The following is an 18,000-nucleotide window of genomic DNA, read 5'->3' as shown; positions in this document are numbered from 1 at the left end:
CAACAACAATAATTACAATAACAACTGTATTACCTTTCACTGGCTCCTCATAAGCCTTGATCATTATTTTATGCATCTTATTAAGCTTTTTTTTTTTTATCCTTTGCTTCACACTTCAAGTTGCAGCAGCTCCTGGCAGCTCCATAATTTCTGCCATCCATGCACACACAGAAAGGCAAGGGTGGTCAAACTGGGACACAAACCTAGAGTAGGTGGACAGTAAATAATTATTAATTCTTTCCAGCTATTTGTACCTTATAGAGGTCTCCAGTTTGTTGACACTCTGAATTACTGGCCTTTGCTGGAGAACACAATCCTAGGAGTTACTCATAGATAGACCTTTTGTACTTGGTGCAACATGAAATTGAGCCAAACCTTCGCTCTGCCTGCATTCCCTCATTTCTCACAAGCCTTTAGCACAGCAGAGGATTTCCCAGGTACCCAGGTGCTGCTCAAATGCCCTAAAGTTGGAGGGGGATAAAGGCAGAGCCAAGCAAGTAGAGCAGAGGATTCTCTGGGTTAGGATGACAGACAGGTTAAGATGACAGACTTTGTTCCCCCTCCTACTTAGTCAGCTATATTTATTTTTTTTCAGTGGATTTTCTCCCTTTCGGAGTCTCTCTGTACCCTGCAGTGTCAGGGAAATGTGTTAACAGAGCTCTTCCACCCAGGGAAGGGCATGTCTTCAGTTTGTGCACAGGGAGGGGAGCAGAGAGGGATATTTGGGGTTTACAGACAGAGCCAGGAATTGGAGGGAGAGTTGGAAAGTCTCGACTGTCTGGCAGCCGTCCTTGGGATGGAGACTCCTTCCACTCCCAGCCCGTGGCACAGGCGCTCCCAGCAGCAAAAGCCTTAATGCCTGGCACTTTGGGAATAGTGAGGGCTTTGGACTCCTCATCCAGTCCCAGGGAAGTGTGCTGGTGGTTATTTCAGTCCCAACCTCGTCTCACATTAGCACCTGGCGGCGTGGGGATGATCAGTCCCGGGAAGGGAGGCGGGAGGTGTGTGCGTTTCCATCCTGTCTGCAGGAAATCATAGCAGGTTCTGGAGTCACTGTGATTCTCACAGGACTGGGGAAGGTTCCCACCTCCTCCAGCCTCTCTTGTGTAACCCTGAGGACTGGATTAGAGCCCTGGCTGCTTGGCTTGGAAGGTGGTTTCAGTCTAAGGCTCCTGGGAGTCCATTCGTTCTCACCAAAACACCATTTGTTCCCGCGCTCTCCCTTGCAGGTAAACCTGGCTCTGACACAAAGTAGTCCCTCAAAGAATCCTTGGCTAATTTTAGCAATCCAAGGGTAACTTGCCCCATTTATTGCAGGTGGAAGGAGCGAAAAAACCTTTCTGCACCAAGGCCTTTTTTCTGTTTGTGCAAGTGAGGCGAGAGCCTGACTTTAACAGAACAGATAAAAATAAACCCAGCCATGGACAAAGCCAATTATGTTCTCCATTGCCTAGGGATGGGCAGCCTAATTTGCAGCTGACAGCGATTTGATGGACTGAACCATCCTTTCTCTGATCCAGCATTTGAAGTAATTTTTATTGTAAACCAATCATTACCATGCAGGACTCTCCGTACCGCCGGTGTCACCGTGACAGATTCCCACAGCAGCGCTGGTGCTGCTCCTGGGATTTTTCCTCCCATCCCTCTCTTCCCTGATGTGTTCTGGGAAGCTCTGGCCATGGCCCACCCTGGCCCTGTCCCCAGCAGGGGCTCTGGGCACAGCAGCTGATGGGTGGTGCAGAGGGACAGTGCCAAACACATCCCCAGCACTGGGGGACACGTTTCCAATCTCCTCGCTGTCATTTTGGCAGGGCTGCTAAATTTAGTCCTCCACTTGGGAATATGCAGACAGCACATTAGGCTGGCGGTTTAGCAGCACACAATTTCTCCATCTTCATCCGCAATGGCCTCTGATTTTGCTCTCTTATGTGGTTTATAGGTCATAAAATGATTTCCCCCTCCCTGAGGACATTGTACTAGTTTGTGTCTGACATCTGTGCAATCCAGTAAGTCCTAAGCTGTCGTGTAGCATCCTTCTGTTCCCTGAATGGCCACACGGGCACAGCTCCTGCCCAGAGTTGTTGGACAGAACACCACTTCATTAGAACCAGCTGGAACTTGTTTCCACCAGAGCTTCTGCAATTTCTCTTTGCAGCAGCCAGAGTTGTTGGAATTTACTCATCTGCACCAGAAAAACTCCATGCTGGGCCATGGAAGCTGTGGGGTGAGGAGGTACAGGGAGTTTGGAGAGGATATGTGGAGGGTGAAGATCTGCTGCTTTTGCAGAGGTGGTGTGATCATCATCCCCTTTCGAGGTCCACAAGAGCTCACTACAGACCCAGGAGGCTTCATCTACATTTCTCCCTATTTTTAGCTGTGAAATCTGCAATTTCTTTCCTTCCACCGTAGTATTCAGTAAAGACTGATTAACAAACGATAGACACCCGCTGTTGCTAACAGGAGCAATAAAACCCTGTAATTTTCATGAGACAGGTCACCAAGACTTTCCTCTAATCCTGCAGAGTTTCAGCAACACCTCCACTCCTGCAAAGTCCTGAGGTAAAAGAGGGTTATTGGGGCTGTGTCGTGGAGCACTGAGATGCTGAGACAGGCCAGGGTCAGGGTAATTTGTGCACCTCAGCTTCTGCTCCTTCCACTCACATGTGCCAAGGTGTGCTGAAGAGCTGTGAGGCACAAACTCTGTATTTTTCACTCCTATGCTTTGTGCCTTATAATTTACACTGATTACATGTTTGTATTGACCAAACATAGATATATCGATTTCATTAGCTCAAAAAAAAATCAAAGGGGGAGGGAGAAATGTATTTAATCATTTCAGAATAATTTGAAGGTGTTTGTTCCAGAAGCAAATCTAAGCAGGGTGTGTCCTGGCAGGGAGATTTCTGGAAACATCAAGGCACAGGGATGCTCTGCCACAGAGGGGACCAAGGTCCTGCAAGCTCGAGTTCTACCCCTGCAGGGACTCAGGTGTGGCTCCTGCCCTGGGTTTTGGGGTGGGATTTGGTCATGCAGGTGCTGGAGAGGTGCAGGATCCACACTGAGCATGGAGAAGGGCTTGGAGTGGGGCTGGCAGATCCCACGGTGTCGCTCTTTTGGGAATGAGAGGAGAACGACACAGACTCTCCTGTGTGTTGGACAGGAGAGCAAAGTTTACTATTCTTGATCTTCTTTTATAGACATGTTCGAGAAAGCCCAAGAGGTAAAACTCTCATTGCTCACTAAAGGAACACATCACCATCACTGGTTAATTGGAACATCTCCCCTTGACTGTTTCCCTAAACACCTGCAAAGATTGTTGTCCTTTACCAAGGACTGTTTGGATTCTTTCTCATGCATTCTCAGGCCAGAAGGAGAAGCCTGTGACTTGGTTTCACACAGGCTCTGTTCCCTTCTTTTTGCATTTAGCATCCCCACCATGGTGTGGGCCTGCACGGTCCCAAGGGAAGGGCAGAGAGGCTGGAACACACAGGAGACAGGGCTGGGATGGCTCTGGAGCCACCCCCGGAGATTCTGGGGTCCCTGCACGGATCTGGGCTGAGAACGGAGCCCTCATCCAGCGGGGAGCGCTGAGAGCAGCCCTGTTTCCTGAGCACTGCTGTGAAAGGAAACAGATTGCCTCGGGCAAGACCTTTAGAGGGTCTTACACTTGTGTTGGTGCTTTCAGAGTGCCGGTTCTCGCTGTGGAACGCTGGATCTCCGGGATGGAGCTGGGCAGGACGCGCTGTGGTCCAGGCGCACCTGCCAGGGCTGCCCAGGCTCATCCTCACCCAGGGAAATTCGGGGAGCCAGCAGGATCAGCGAGCATCCCAATATTGCTGCTTTGTGTCACGGAGCCCCACAATGGCCTGGCTTGGAAGGGACCTTAAAGCCCATCGAATTCCACCCCCCAGGCACAAGAAATAATTCCATTGCCGGGTACTGGCGCAGCTCCGTGCAGAGGAGGCTCCAAATCCCAGGAAATATCACAGGATCATAGAACAAGGTCAGAAAATGGTTTGGATTGGGAAGCACCATCCCATCACCCACCTTTCACCATCCCAGGCTGCTCCAAGCCCTGTCCCCCTGGCCTTGGGCATTTCCAGGGCTGGGGCAGCCGCAGCCGTACCCCGCTGCCCTCACCCAGCTGTTTGCAGCAGTTAAATACATTTCTATCAAATGTAGGTTATGGTCAAAGGTTGCTAAAATTGAGGCTAAAATGGAGGTTTCAGAGCTCTTGTTCAAACCCACAGGGTTTGGAGTTTTTGTGCACGTTTCCCAGTGATTTCCACAGGCCTGGTCCTCCCACCTCTTTAAAATAAGCTTTAAGACTATTCATCTTGCAGCACTCTATGTTTAGACACTTATTTTTAAGATCTTTTATTTCATTTTTAATGTATTCCCTCTTTCTGGAAATCAAAAAAAAAAAAAAAACCTTGCTAGGAAAATAATTTAAATTTCCCTTTTTTCCCCCCACATTTTTGCATGTTGATTACTCACAGGTATCTCTAATTCTTCTGCAAGTTCTCTGAGTCATGAATCCTTCCCCAACAACCACTGCCATGCTCAGCCTTCCCACCCAGCACAGGCCCCAGAACAGAACATTGAAAAAGGAATTTTTCAATCAAATTCTAGTTTCAAATGAATTCTCAAACGCTAATTTATCTTTTCATTAGATAAACACTTGATAAACACAATAAGCAGAAGTCTAGTGGCAGCAAATTCCTGCAAATAGTCACTCATTCTAGTTCATTTCTTTGCTACATGATAAAACAATGTGTTGATTTTTAAGTATCTCCAAGAAGTTTGAGCTCATTTTTATTGGTGGAAAAATTGGTCAATTATTGTTATTATACGATCAGTTTGCCCCAAAGTTTGTCTTTTGTATAGATTTTAATATATCTATATAGCTTAAACCACTTTTCTGAAAGGGGAAAATAATATTTTAACTCATTTGGGGGATTATAAAAGGAGTCATTTTCTTGAAACTGGTCCTTAATACAGATAATAGCTCTTGGCTTCACCTCAAGATGCTTAACAAGCCCATCATTAATTGTGGCTAATGAAAAATTAATTAAACTTTTTATAATCTAATACCAGATGACAAATCATTGTAAATCATGCCCTTAGTGATTCATGTCACTAAAGCCAATAAAGGAGTTTGAAAGTTCATATACATATATATATATATATATATATATAAAACAGTAAACAAATTTTAAACAAGGAATTGTGCTGGTTGTCAATAGTTATTGTTATCAGCAGCTTTTAAAACTTCTTCTTAAGATTCTCAGAATTCTCAATAAGGTATGACCCTGCATGTAATTTTTGGAAGATTTAATAAGAAACCTTAACATTTCACATGATCAGAGATTCCTGGTATCTGCACCAGCCTGGAAGGGAATCAGCAAAACTGGGGAGATTTAGAAGGAGGAGGGCAGAATTATTACAAAGTCTGGCAGGACATCATTTAAATAAAAAAAAATAAAATAAAAAAATGCCTATTGCACTGGATTTGAAACTCTTATAATAAAAACAGGGAACTATTTTTTTCTTTCTGTTTGGAATTTTCCCGAGTGACTCACTGAAGCAACAGCAGCAAGATCAATTAATTGTGTCTGCAAACCAGTTTAAAGGGGGCCCCACGCCTCGGATGTGCAGAATTAACGGGGAGAACGCTGAGCACGCCAGGAACCTTCCACAGGCCAGGCCAGAATCCCTCTGGAAAATCCAGTGGGTATTTCCAGGGTACCAGGACTAGCTCACAACCCCCAAAACCTGACTCACATCAGCTGTAGCTGCTGAGGGTCGACACAACCCTGACCATTCTCAGAACATTGCAGTGTGGAACTGGGGCAGCCCAGTGAGGTGAGTGAGGAGCAGCCCTGGGGATGCTCCAGGAGCAGGATGGAGCTGTGCAGGGGCAGTGGGGCAGGGCAGGGGCAGGGCAGGACCTCCTGCCCAGCTCCGGGCCCCATCCATCAGCTCCCAGCGCTTCCCTTGGCAGGGAAGGAACCTTCCACGTGGAACCTTTTGTCAGGATGAGAGGAGAGACTTTCCTTTGAAGTAACTCACTCTGTTCTCCCTGTCCTTTATTCAGCTGCTCTTCCAGGGCTGCCCAGCCCTCAGCTGCTCCTCCTCAGGGCCACGGGACCGACCTCTGTCTCTGACATCCCTTTATTCCCTTCCCCTCCCTTTAGGCTCTCCCTGGGCTGTGTCCAGCTCCAGTTCCCCTCCTGGCTCACCTTGTGAGCATCCCCTATGGATCTATACATACCCCTGGGCAAGGCAGAGCTCAGCAGCACATCCACATCCCGTGCAATCGCCCTCCCCGTGTCCCCTCTGTCCTGCTTTTGGGCTGCAGCTGTGCCTGGGGACAAAAGCCCTTCCTGCTGGACTTATTAAAGCCCCCAAAGTTGTTGATGTGCTCCAATAATTACTGCAGCCCAACACAAACAGATTTTCTGCCTCTCCCTCTCTCTTGCAAAAGCCCAAATTGATTTATTTTCAAACTCAAGCATCAGTTTGCCAAGTGCAGGAATGTGTAATGCAGCAATTATGGGCATTCCCCAAAAGCTGCTTTCATGTATTTATGAAGAAAGCTCCCATGGGTAACACTTCATCTCAAATATTTGACTTGGAAATGCTTTTATTTTCTCCAAGTTCTTTTCAGATTTCTCTTCTGAAAGCTGATGTGATATTTTTCATCTCATGTAACATTGCTTTGAAAGGCCACATTTTCTAGCCACGGTTTTGCCATGCAGGACTTTTAGGCAGCGAACAAACTTTTATGGTAACATGAAATTATTTTACAAAACAGATCACAGCACCACTTTTCTTTTTTTTTTTTCCTCCAAATACCACACTTAAACTGGTTTTTTTTTGGTGGTTTGTTTTTTTTTTTTTGGATCATCTGTAATTCAGGCTTACTGAAAATTTCCATCACAAAGTTCCTGGTGCAGAATATGGTAGCGGGGCTAGAATCCAGAATTTGCTTCCAGCATGTGAAATGTGCAATTATTAAAAGGAAATATTTAAATATTAAACTCCCACTATGCTCTTGGGATCACAGTGCCAATAAGAGGCTTCAGAAAAATTAATTGTTTCATCAAGTAGAAGCACCTGAGGAGGGTCCATGGCCAGGGTGGTCTGCCAGGGCTTCCCAGGGTGCAGAGCTGCCTTCAGGAGGGAGCTGGGGATGATATTTATAAGGAATGAAGGGTGGGATCTGCTTTAGCATCAAAATATTGAGCTTGAAATTAATAATCATCCAGTTATGACAGCAGTAAATGGCAGTGGCACTCAGTTGAAGGGAGTGGCAGTGGGAAATAGGTGTGTCCTGCACGAGAGAGCTGCACCAGGGGATGCCCAGGGCTCTCACTGCAAGGTTTGACCTCAGGGGTGGGTTTACCTCAAGAATTAGGTAAGGAAAGAAAGGCTATCCCTGTGCTCACTGTGCCAGAGAAGGTGTCAGTGCTGCCTGGCTGTGGCTCTGAGAAGATAAAAAAGAAGATTTCTTTGTGACCCCCTGCTATCTTTAATACTCCTTCAAGCGCTTGGGACAATCCTGAGGATGCCCCTGATACAAAATGAAAATAAAAATGGAATTTCTCTCCTTTCAGAGCCTTTCCTCAGAGCCAGAGCTGCTCGGTGCTGGCTGGGGCTGTAATTCATGAGCATTTCCAGCAGGAGCCAGATGTAGGAACTCTCATTTTCTATGGCAGAGTCCTTCTGGAGCCAGCATTACCAAGCCATGATTAGATCAGATGACACCAGGGGAAGTTTCAAATGGAGCAAAAGCCAGAGCAGGGATGCTGCAGAGCTGGAATGTTCTGTCCTCAGTGAAGGGCCTTCATTCCCAGGGATCCTGTGAAAGGCAGCAGCTCTCTGATGAAGCTCAATAATTTGGATTTTAATCCCTAACAGCAGCCACTGTCTGGGTGCTTGATCACAGTGTGATCTTTTCCTGTCAGCCCTTTGCTCTGCAGCAGGATCTGGGGGATTGCATTCCCCAGGCTGAAACAGAGATATTTGTATTTACTGAAACGATGCCCCTTTGTATTTATCTCTGCATTTTTCCCTTTTATTCTCTTTCCAAGGCAGGATTTCCATTGACTAACACCATGGGAAATTTAGGATGAGCCAGAGCCAGTTAAAAGCAGAGCTGTGAATTCATCTGCTTCAGTTCCAGTGCTCTTTTATGGAAATCAGGACTCTAACCAGGAACCTTTTGTTGCCACTTCGTGAGAGTTGGTGTGGCAGGATAAATTGAGTCATTAATTGCAAGCCCACCAGTGGGATCTTGAAATATGGATATGATGTGTGGGGATGCATGGGAAGCTGAAGGAATGGGATGTGCAGAGGCTGCCACAGTGAAAAAAAATATTGAATATGAAAGGTGAGAACAGAGGAATTGAAAAGCAAAAGGTGATTTTAAAGAAAACACAACTATCATCTGCAAAAAAAGGGGGAACAGCGATGAGAATTAAATGCTGGATATTCCATATTATTCCAAACATTAGTTACAGAAAAGTGCCATAAATTAAATTTCATGGCATCCTATAAAACGTGTGGATTTTATGGGTTTCCCATCCCTAACTCCTGGCATTTAACACAAGCCCCAACAGGTGGAGAGGCAGGAAAAGGAGATCTGGGGAGGGATGTTGTTAAAGGTATGTTAGATAGATTCAGATGCTGTTAAAGGGGTCTTGCCCCTTGGAAGCTTAGATCCTCAAATTCTCCTTATTAATTTGGATTTATTGAACACTTTCAAATTGTGATGAAGTAATACAAATGGAAGGAATTCATGAAAATTTGTGGCAGGAATACTGAAAACACTGACTTTTCCAGCAGTGCAGAGGAGGAGAAATCACTGCTGGATCTTGTGCAGCTCTAGCAGCCACTCTGATGGTGATGTAACCTTAAAAAAGCACTGAATTGGGCTGTCAAATAACCTGAGCAGCAACGTGTGTAGATATATATAAATATATCTGAAGTGTTACATAAAAGAGGAATTTTAATATGTTACAAAAACTGGTAACATGATGGCAAGAAATCTGTTAATTAGCATGTCTGCCGTACATCTTTTTGAACAGTCACCTTAAGAAGAACTGAGGACAGTGTAAGCAACGATGTGATACAAAATAATTAGCTTGTTTTCAGGGCTTAAATAGTCATTACTTTCCTGTGAAGTCCCTAATTAAGCTAATCCTAGTTTATAATACATTAGCAACAACTATTTATGTAGAAGCTACTTCTTAGGGGGCTAAAAATAACATTCAAGTTTCGAAAGGCTCCAAATGATCTGCAAAATTGTAGAGCTCGGGACAGGAACAATACAGACTGAAAAAAAATTATGTAAGAGCTTGATTTATTCCTCGCTGCCCACATGAAATTCGCTCACCTGAAGGCTGCAGATACAACTGTTTAAAGGCTTTCATGAAACAATTTTCTCCTTTCTACTCTCAAAGCCCATGACAGGCTGCTACCACGATTTTCTCAGGAGGTCCTGTTGCAGCACTGCCCAATTATTTCCTAAAAAGTGTAAAGATTTTTCTCCCTGACTCACAGTGTAAGAGATGAAGGAATGATTTTCAGTTTGATGTTCCACTTCAGTCAAAGGAAAAGAACTGATAACATGAAGTTGACACAAAACAAAGCACAAAAGTCAGTGCTGTTGGACAAAATGGGCTTTGACCTTGGTCCACACACGAAAAAAAGGAGCTCTGAAAAGGTAGAAAAAGATACAAAAAGAGGAAGATCCATATCTTGCAGCTGCCACTTTTTCCCAAGTGGACAGAGTTATTGCTTTCCTTGACTTTTTGCCTTGCTCCATCATCTCCCTGTGGTCAGTTGGAGACAATGTTTAGGTACAAAGCCCTCAAGCCATGCAGGAATGAGCTCTGATGAAATTATCTGAGGTGGGAAAATCCAGCCTGGTGTGGAAAACCAAGGTCTCCCCTCCCAGCCAAAAGGAATCATTTACTGGGAAAAATTAAACAGCCAAGGAATCCTACAAAAGATCCAAATGAAGCAGGAAACCTGGATCTCCCCATGGCTTGGATTTACAGGGAAGGAATTTCACTTTCCATTTAAAGACAGAGCTGAGCTCCTCACGTAAATAATTTGTAGAAGCTTCTTTATCAGCTTGGGCTCAAAACGTGAGCGAGGTAACCACGGTGAGAAAGTGCATGAGATCCACCTGAAGTGCCACGAACCACGGGCTTCCCTCCAGCTGCCATCCCACTGAAACCTGTGCTGGCTGCATCACATCGTGGAATATTCTCTCTGTTCCCCCTGTACAGGATCAATAATTGATCCACTTTTCTTACATGGGCTGTTGAATGTGTTGTAAGAGGCAAAATGTACACAGTGTGTGTAGGGGAGGGAGATTTCCTGTGAGAGATGTGTACAGAGCTGTAAAGCCCAGGAACAGAGGTAAGGCAGAGTGCAGGGATGTGTCTCCCTCAGGTGTGACAAGCAACTGCTTTTCATGCCCACTTTTAATTTTTTTTCTGCATGAGAGACGCAAAAAACCACTCCATAAACAATTTGCTGAGGCAAATATCAGCGAGTCCTTGATTTCAACCCATACAAAACAGAGAAAGAATTCACCACGATGCAACAAAGTCCTGCAAAAATGTGATCTTGTGTTCAGAGCAGAGGCAACATGTACACAAATTACCCCATTTTTTGTTTTGTTTGCCTCTGAATTGAGAGTTGAAACTCCTGATTCTGTCCCCAAGTGAGATTTTGGTAGCACAGCTCAAGCCTCCATTCTCACCCTGCTGAAGGCTAGGGCAGGCCTTTTAAATTCAGAAATCCTTCATGCACACATGTACCAGGCTCAGGCTGATTTTTTTATGAGCACATTTAAGTTGGAAAAGATTAAGTAGAATTAAACATGGATGCCTTTTTAACAGAGCTCTCTCCCAGAAGAGATCCCTTTCTTCAGCACTCACTCCAAAGACTCCTTCAGCACTGTTAGATTTGACTGCAAATGACAGGCTGTACACAGGAAGCAGACATTTATGTCCCTATCATCACTTATTAACTGTTGTTATTGTCGCTGACAACGTCGTGATAATAATAGGGATCCTCTCAACAGCTGGCTTGGAGATGTAGGAGTTTATGACATTCAGAAGTGTCTCAGCAGAAGTGACAGGTGAAGGCATGCTCAGAAGCAATTTATCCTGGGAAGAGAATATAAAAGCCATTCGAGCTGGCTGAGACCTTGGGGGGTCTTCACTAACCCTCAGGATTTGTTGTAGAGGTTGAAAAGCAGCAACGTTTTCTTTTAATAAGGTATCACCTGTAAATCACTCCCCAGTGCCAGCATGCTGCAGCTCATCCAGGAAAATCACTGGCAGGGAATGATGGTGTTGCACTAAACACGGTGGGGCAGCTGTGGAGGAGTGGAAAAAAGCAGGAAAAGCAGCTGTCAACTGATTCAGCATGGAGGGGATGTGCTGAGAGGTTGATTTCCTTCAGCTCTGGTAAGGTGTGGGATTCTTGTGAGCGGGGTTTGGCTGCCGAAAGGCTCAGGCCTGGAGAGTGGGCAATGCCTTCAGCTTCCCAGATTTTTGTTTTGTGGGGACCTGAGACTTTCAGGCAGCACCTCACCTGCAGTGCAAAGAACTGGATCCTGTGTCCTCATCCACGTGCACTTCTCCAAGCTCTGGTCCACCACCAGCCAAAGCCCCGGGATCCCTCACCACCTGCAGCTCAGGTTTCCATGGGATTCTCAAAGGGATTTCTGTGATCACCCAAAACTTATGGATGTCGGCTAAAACCCTCCTGGATCCAGTAAATCTACATCCAAAGGACTTCAAAAGAAGGATTTAGAAGTACAGATCCCCAGCTTGACAGAAGACCAGCTCCACATGAGTGACAGACAGACAGACAGACAGACAGAGCAGCCTGAGCTGCCCTAAGTCGTGCCCGTGCCCTGGTGGGCTGGAAGAGACCTCAGCAAGGCTTGGAATGCCAGGATGTGGCCAAAGGAATATTGTGTTGGGAGGTTTGCAGCTCGGCCTTCAGCAAAAGAGGTGCTTGGACAAGTCTCTCAGTCACATTCTGGATTCATGGGGTGGTGCTGTGCAGAGCCAGGAGCTGCATCTGGTGATCCTTGTGTGCCCCTCGCAATCCAGGGAATTCTGAGGTACCCAATGCCCTGATTATCATCTCTGGCCTCCAAGGCTGCCACTGTCCCTGCCCCACCAGCTGCAGGAAATCTTCCCTGCTGCCCAAGGAAATAAATCTTTACACCTTCTCCAGCCACAAACAAATAATTCTGAGTGATCAAAATCAAATGGCTTAGGCAATGTGTTATCTGAAGCTGGAAGAGGCAGATTTCAGCTGTGACAAACCAAAGGCAGGGGGAGCATTATTAGCCAGGCTGTGTCTCCCAGGATTAGAGGTAGGAGATCTAATATATAGAAGGACCCAAGGGTGGGATTATCCTGGGCTAATACACCCTTTAGGTTTTGAAACTGCAGCCAAAGCAATCAAACCTGTTACCATAGCATTCGTTTTAATGCACAGATAAATTTGTAGCTCTTGTTTATATAGCTCATCCTCTGGAGGCACTAATATGATTCCCTTTAAAACTCAAGTTAATGAGAAAATAATGGACATTGTGGATATAATAAACATTTTTCCCACTGTCGCTGTCATCATCTTTTATACAGTCAGACTGATCTTTGAAAGTATAAGTTGGATTTATTTTATGTACCACAAAACCTTTAAAAATCTTTCTTTAAACTGAGCTTTCTGGTTCCAGCCTAAAGCCAGAAACACTCACTGTCTAAACATATTTATAAATCAGTGTATCACCGGTAAATCTTACCTTATCCCTAATAGGAAATTTAAAATTGTAACTCTTGAAACTTCACCTTGGCAACACACATTCTTATTTTATTGGCTTTCCTGGACAGAAAACGCTGATGAGATGGAGAATGTGGCCAGGGAATAGGGATTGCATCTCCCTGGCTGGGGGCACTGAGCCGTGTAACGAAGCCATGTGTGTTTACTTTCCTTTGGATACAGCACTGCAGCAAATCTTCAGCCTTTTTCAAAGTTTTTTCAAGTTTCTTTTTAGCACAGAAGTTGCCCTTCAATCCTTTTGGACCAGCTGAGGAGCTCCATCCTCATGGAATGTCCTCCAGTGCAAGGACATCAGCAGGTCTGATATGAGCTGGTACCAAGCTGGTACAAAGCTCAGTAATTCACTTTGTCTGGGAAGGATGGGTGGTCTGTACATAATTTACATTATCTGGCATTTGTTATTCATACCTATAAACAAACACCTGTGTGGATTGGGCCTGCAGACATTTCAAACTTCCTAAGATTTAATAACAACAGCAGTAATGTAATTTACTGGGACTGATGCTTTATCCTTGGCCTCACTTGAAGATTGTGGGAGTTTTGGTCTGAGCAGGAAGACTTGGAGGCTGCTGCTGGCTGTGCCTCTGCTGAGGGTATCTCCCTTGGAAAATTCATATTGTTACTCCGTAGCTTTTGTCTCTGCTGCACCTGGATTTTCTTAATCTCACCTGGATTTGAGACTGTCCCTGCCCTCCTTCAGTCCAGAAGTGTGGCCATGCCAAATCACACCTGCCGTTCCCTGCAGCTCTGTGTTGCTCCTGTCCTGGGGACCCTTTGGTCTGTCTGGAGAGGCAGAAGGATGAGAGAGAAGAGAGGAATGTAATAATAAGAACAATCTTGTGGGGTCACGACCAAGTTAAATTTCATCTCCCTGGGATTCTCCAGAGGCTGGTGCCTGCTTCATGAAGAAGAGCTGTGTTTTCATTCTCCCCCTGGACATGCAGGCTGAGGTGCTGAGGTATCCCAGGATTTTTGAAGCCTCGTTTCCACACAGCCCAATGTCAAGGCTTGCAATCCTGCTGTTAAAATGGAAATGTAATTATTGACTCGGAAAAACGCTGCGCTGGGAGGTCACTAATGAAGTCAGCCCCAAACGAGGGAATTGGAGAGGGCTGCATTGTTAGAGCCACTAAGAAATATCACCTCAGTTGTCAGCAGTGGCAGGAGGAGGAGTGCAAGGCTTTGGCTCGGGGTTTGTGGCTGAGCACAGCCACACAAAGTGGCAGGGCTGAATTCAGATTTCGGGAATCCAGGACACAGGCTGATCCTGTCAAAAGCCAGGACTGGGCATTTAATAAAGGCCAGACTTAATTCTGCTGTTCCTTGGGCTCTGGACAACTCACCAGAGTGGGAGATTCCTCCTCCAGCTCGCCCACCTCTGGGACACCAAACCTCTCCTCATCCCTGTTTTCCTCTCTGCTGACACAGTTGGAGTCAGACCCAGCTGGTCCCACTGGGATCTGAGCAGGAAAACCAGTCCAGTTTTCCTCCTGACAGATTTACTTTAAATAAGTTTATATTTCTAATTGCTCTGGGACATGAAACATGTATGGAAAGATCTCAAGGGATTGGATTAAGTAGCTTTAATTATGACTGGCCTCTATGGAAAAGCATTTCTTGAGTATGTATTAAGAAATTTACTCTTGGTTTTTTAACCCCACTTGGTGTGTGGGAATTTTCTATATCTGAAAAAGAGAAAATAATTTAAATTTAATGATGGTGCCTCATTAATTCTGCACACCTGCTGTGATCTACCATGTACAAATGATATCACAGGTACCAGAGTGTAGGAATTAGGGATCTGATCTATAATTCTTGCAAACAGCCCAGGCTGTTGGAAAGGCCAGGGATTCAGTGAGCTTGGTTTAGGATGCCCTCACACCTCTGGGCAGATGTAAAATTGTTCCCCACGCTGTGTTTCCAATGTTAGAGACACCAAACAGCCCCATTTCTGCTCCTTTCCCTGGGGACTATTTCAGTTCAGCTGATCTTAATGCTGGGAATAAATTCTCAATTTTTGATCCCATTTCCCCTCTAATGCCATTTATCCAACTTGTAGCCCCCAAAAGGATCCTTCCCCTCCTCGGGGTGTTTGCCCCAGGGAATTTTAGACTGTTCTTGATGTTGTCTTGTAATTATAGCTGAGCTGATCTCCATGTGTTCCATATGTGCCAGCAAACAGGGAAAACATCCTGAATCAATCCATTCAACGCTGAATCATTTTCCTGAGCTCTCACCAGCTCTGTTTCACTGCATTTGGTGTTTGATTTGTAAAACAGAAATCCCCAACTGCTGCTGCAGGATGGATATTCCACTGAACAGAGAGGAAAGGATTATGTAATAATAGAAACAACAATAATAATGATAAATGAAAATAAGAACAATATCATAATCATCATCTCATTTTTTAATCTTAACAGGGAAATATTCCATTTTATTTTGAGGTTTGCTTGAATGAATTTTAGCTGGAGTTGGGGTTGTCAGAGCCTGAGCCTAAGTCCAGTGAAGACTTCCAGCTTATTTTAATGCATATGATCAGATTGGGATTTGAAACCTCAGGTCTTCAGTTTTCAAGATCCTGACTGACGCAGATCAATGGATTTTATTCCAGAAACTCAGCTGGGGCAGTTAATGCCCATTAAGGTGGAGACAGTGGGGTCCAGGCAAGTGTCAAAATGTTCTTCTGAATTGGATATTATTAAAAACCTCAAATTTGTGGATTGATACAAATGTCTGGAAGCACAGAATTTTAACTATTTGATTAGACAAGCCAATGAGATAAGGAGGGGAGATAAATTAGTGCATAATTTGCCATTTATTGAATGACTACTGCAATATTTTTCACTCTTTCCAGTCAAGTGGGTGTTTATTTCCTGCATAATTTGTTTAAGACCCACTTCCCTTTCCAGTAAAATGAATTCCCCTCCAATCTGGGACCATAATTCCCAGGTCTGTGCTGCAGTTGGGTGTTTTTGGGAAGGCTGTGGGTGCAACTTTGGGGGATTGTGGCAAAACTGGAATGGGGGAGTAGGAATTGGACTTTTTATTTTATTTTGGGAGATGATAAGATTTTAAGTGCCTTGTGTCTTCTAATTGTCTTTCACTACCCTTTGGAGCTGCAACCAACTGGTTGAGAAAAGCAGCACTAAAAAAATCAAATTTTGACTTCTGAGAATTAAATTCTCAAGGCTTTCCTCGAGGATAGGGCATTTTTGCATTTTTTACTTCAGAAAAATATTGCTGGAGGAACAAAACAATCACATCAGTGATTTGGTCACTCAGGATAAATCATGATTGTTCTGTTCATTTTGATCCAGAACGCTCCTTCCTTACAGTTGTAGAAATGTCCATTCATCCATGGCTTAATTATCTCAGATCACTTTCAGAGCTTTGCAGAATATATGATTTTATATGAATAAATTATTTTCTCAAGAATCCAGTGGCATTAGAATCTATCCCCCAGTAGGAAATTGTCATTTTAAGTGCAGAGATACAAATAACAATCCTTTTTATTTTTCCTTTCTCTTTTAAAGATAACTTATCTAATACTACAATGCCAATATTAAATAAATCTGGGGATGCAACAAGGGGCTACATAAATAATTCACTTTAGCTATTAATGAAATTCCTGTTCTAATACTCATGGATTTATTGCACACCAACCATACACACATCAAATCTACCCAGAATTTTCCTGCTGAAGACAAACAAAGCAAAAGGGTTTTAAAGGAAGAATTGAAATAATGTGGAAGCACACAGCTGACTTTTATAAATACATGAGCAAATACATGTTGATTGCTACTCCATGCTGATAAATGCAGCCTATTGAAAACTGGGAGAAGAGAAAATGTCTGCTAAATATTACAGCCTGGCTGAATACTAACCAGGAAAGAGATTTCAACTTCATTGTTGGGAATTCCCCAAAGCTTTTGCTTTTGCTGGTGCTTCAATAGGCAGCTGTGGCACACACAGGACAAACAGAACTCTGTGCAAAAACCTAAACCCTCCCAAAGGAGCTGGAATTGCAGAGTGACAGATCCCTGGGATAAAGATATTCCTGGGGTAAAAAAACTGATAGGATTGGTGTTGGATTGCTGGTGGAATTGCTCTTGTTAGAACAAGCTGATTTAAATGTGTAAAAATATCTGGAAAGCTTTTCTAGGGGTTTTTCCTTTTCATTTTAGTCCCTTTGTTTAGTGAGAAGTAAAAACCTCTTTTTAAGTGTTCTTATGTGTGAAATGGAGCGAGCCAAATAAATCTTCCCCTCGAGGAGGAAATCCACCACTTCAAAAGGGACACCTTCCACTATCCCAGGTTGCTCCAACCTGGCCTTGGGCACTGCCAGGGATCCAGGGGCAGCCCCAGCTGCTCTGGGAATTCCTCCTCACAGGGAGGAATTCCTTCCCAATATCCCTTAACCTGCCCTCTGTCAATAGGAAACCATTGCCCCTTGTCCTGTCCCTCCAGGCCCTTGCCCAAAATCTCTTGTGGAACCCTTTTAGGCACAGTTTTATAAATATATCATCTATATTGAGTTTCTTTTTTGGGAATACACATGACAGCATCACAAACATGCTATAATGTCATTTAGCTGCATGGATTTTTTAAAAAAATTGTATATTGAGATTAACAAATACAAACTGAATGAGTGTTTGAATTAAGTGAGAAAAAGTTCCTTTTGTGAAAACCAGACTCCCTCTTTTCAAGTTTCTGGGCTGTCAGCCCCAAAAATGAGAATAGTACCTACCAGCACACTAAAAATGAGGGAGCAGCAGTGTGGAAATTAGTGTATTCTAATGGGAAAATTATAAGAAATGCAGCTGTTCTTGCTCTCCCTACTGATCCCAACCTTCAGATTCCTCTGAATTGAATTGTAAAATAATGATTCCCGTTTCTGGTTTCTCCCAAGATACACAGTTAATCCCTGATATAAAAATACATAAAGGATACATATCTTTAGAAAGAACTATTATTAAAATAGGGAAGGCCTCAAACCAAAGTGTTTCCATCATTTCCAGCTCATATTTGAACCCAGATCTAAATTCTCTGCCTGGGTTGGTCTCTTCTAATCCTTTTGTTTATAACCTGATTTTCAGGGGGAAAATCAGACTATGGTTT

The sequence above is a fragment of the Cyanistes caeruleus genome, chromosome 10, assembly GCF_971803275.1.
Source record: "Cyanistes caeruleus chromosome 10, bCyaCae1.hap1.1, whole genome shotgun sequence".
Lineage (NCBI taxonomy): Eukaryota > Metazoa > Chordata > Aves > Passeriformes > Paridae > Cyanistes > Cyanistes caeruleus.
Note: the sequence above shows the minus strand (reverse complement) of the source record.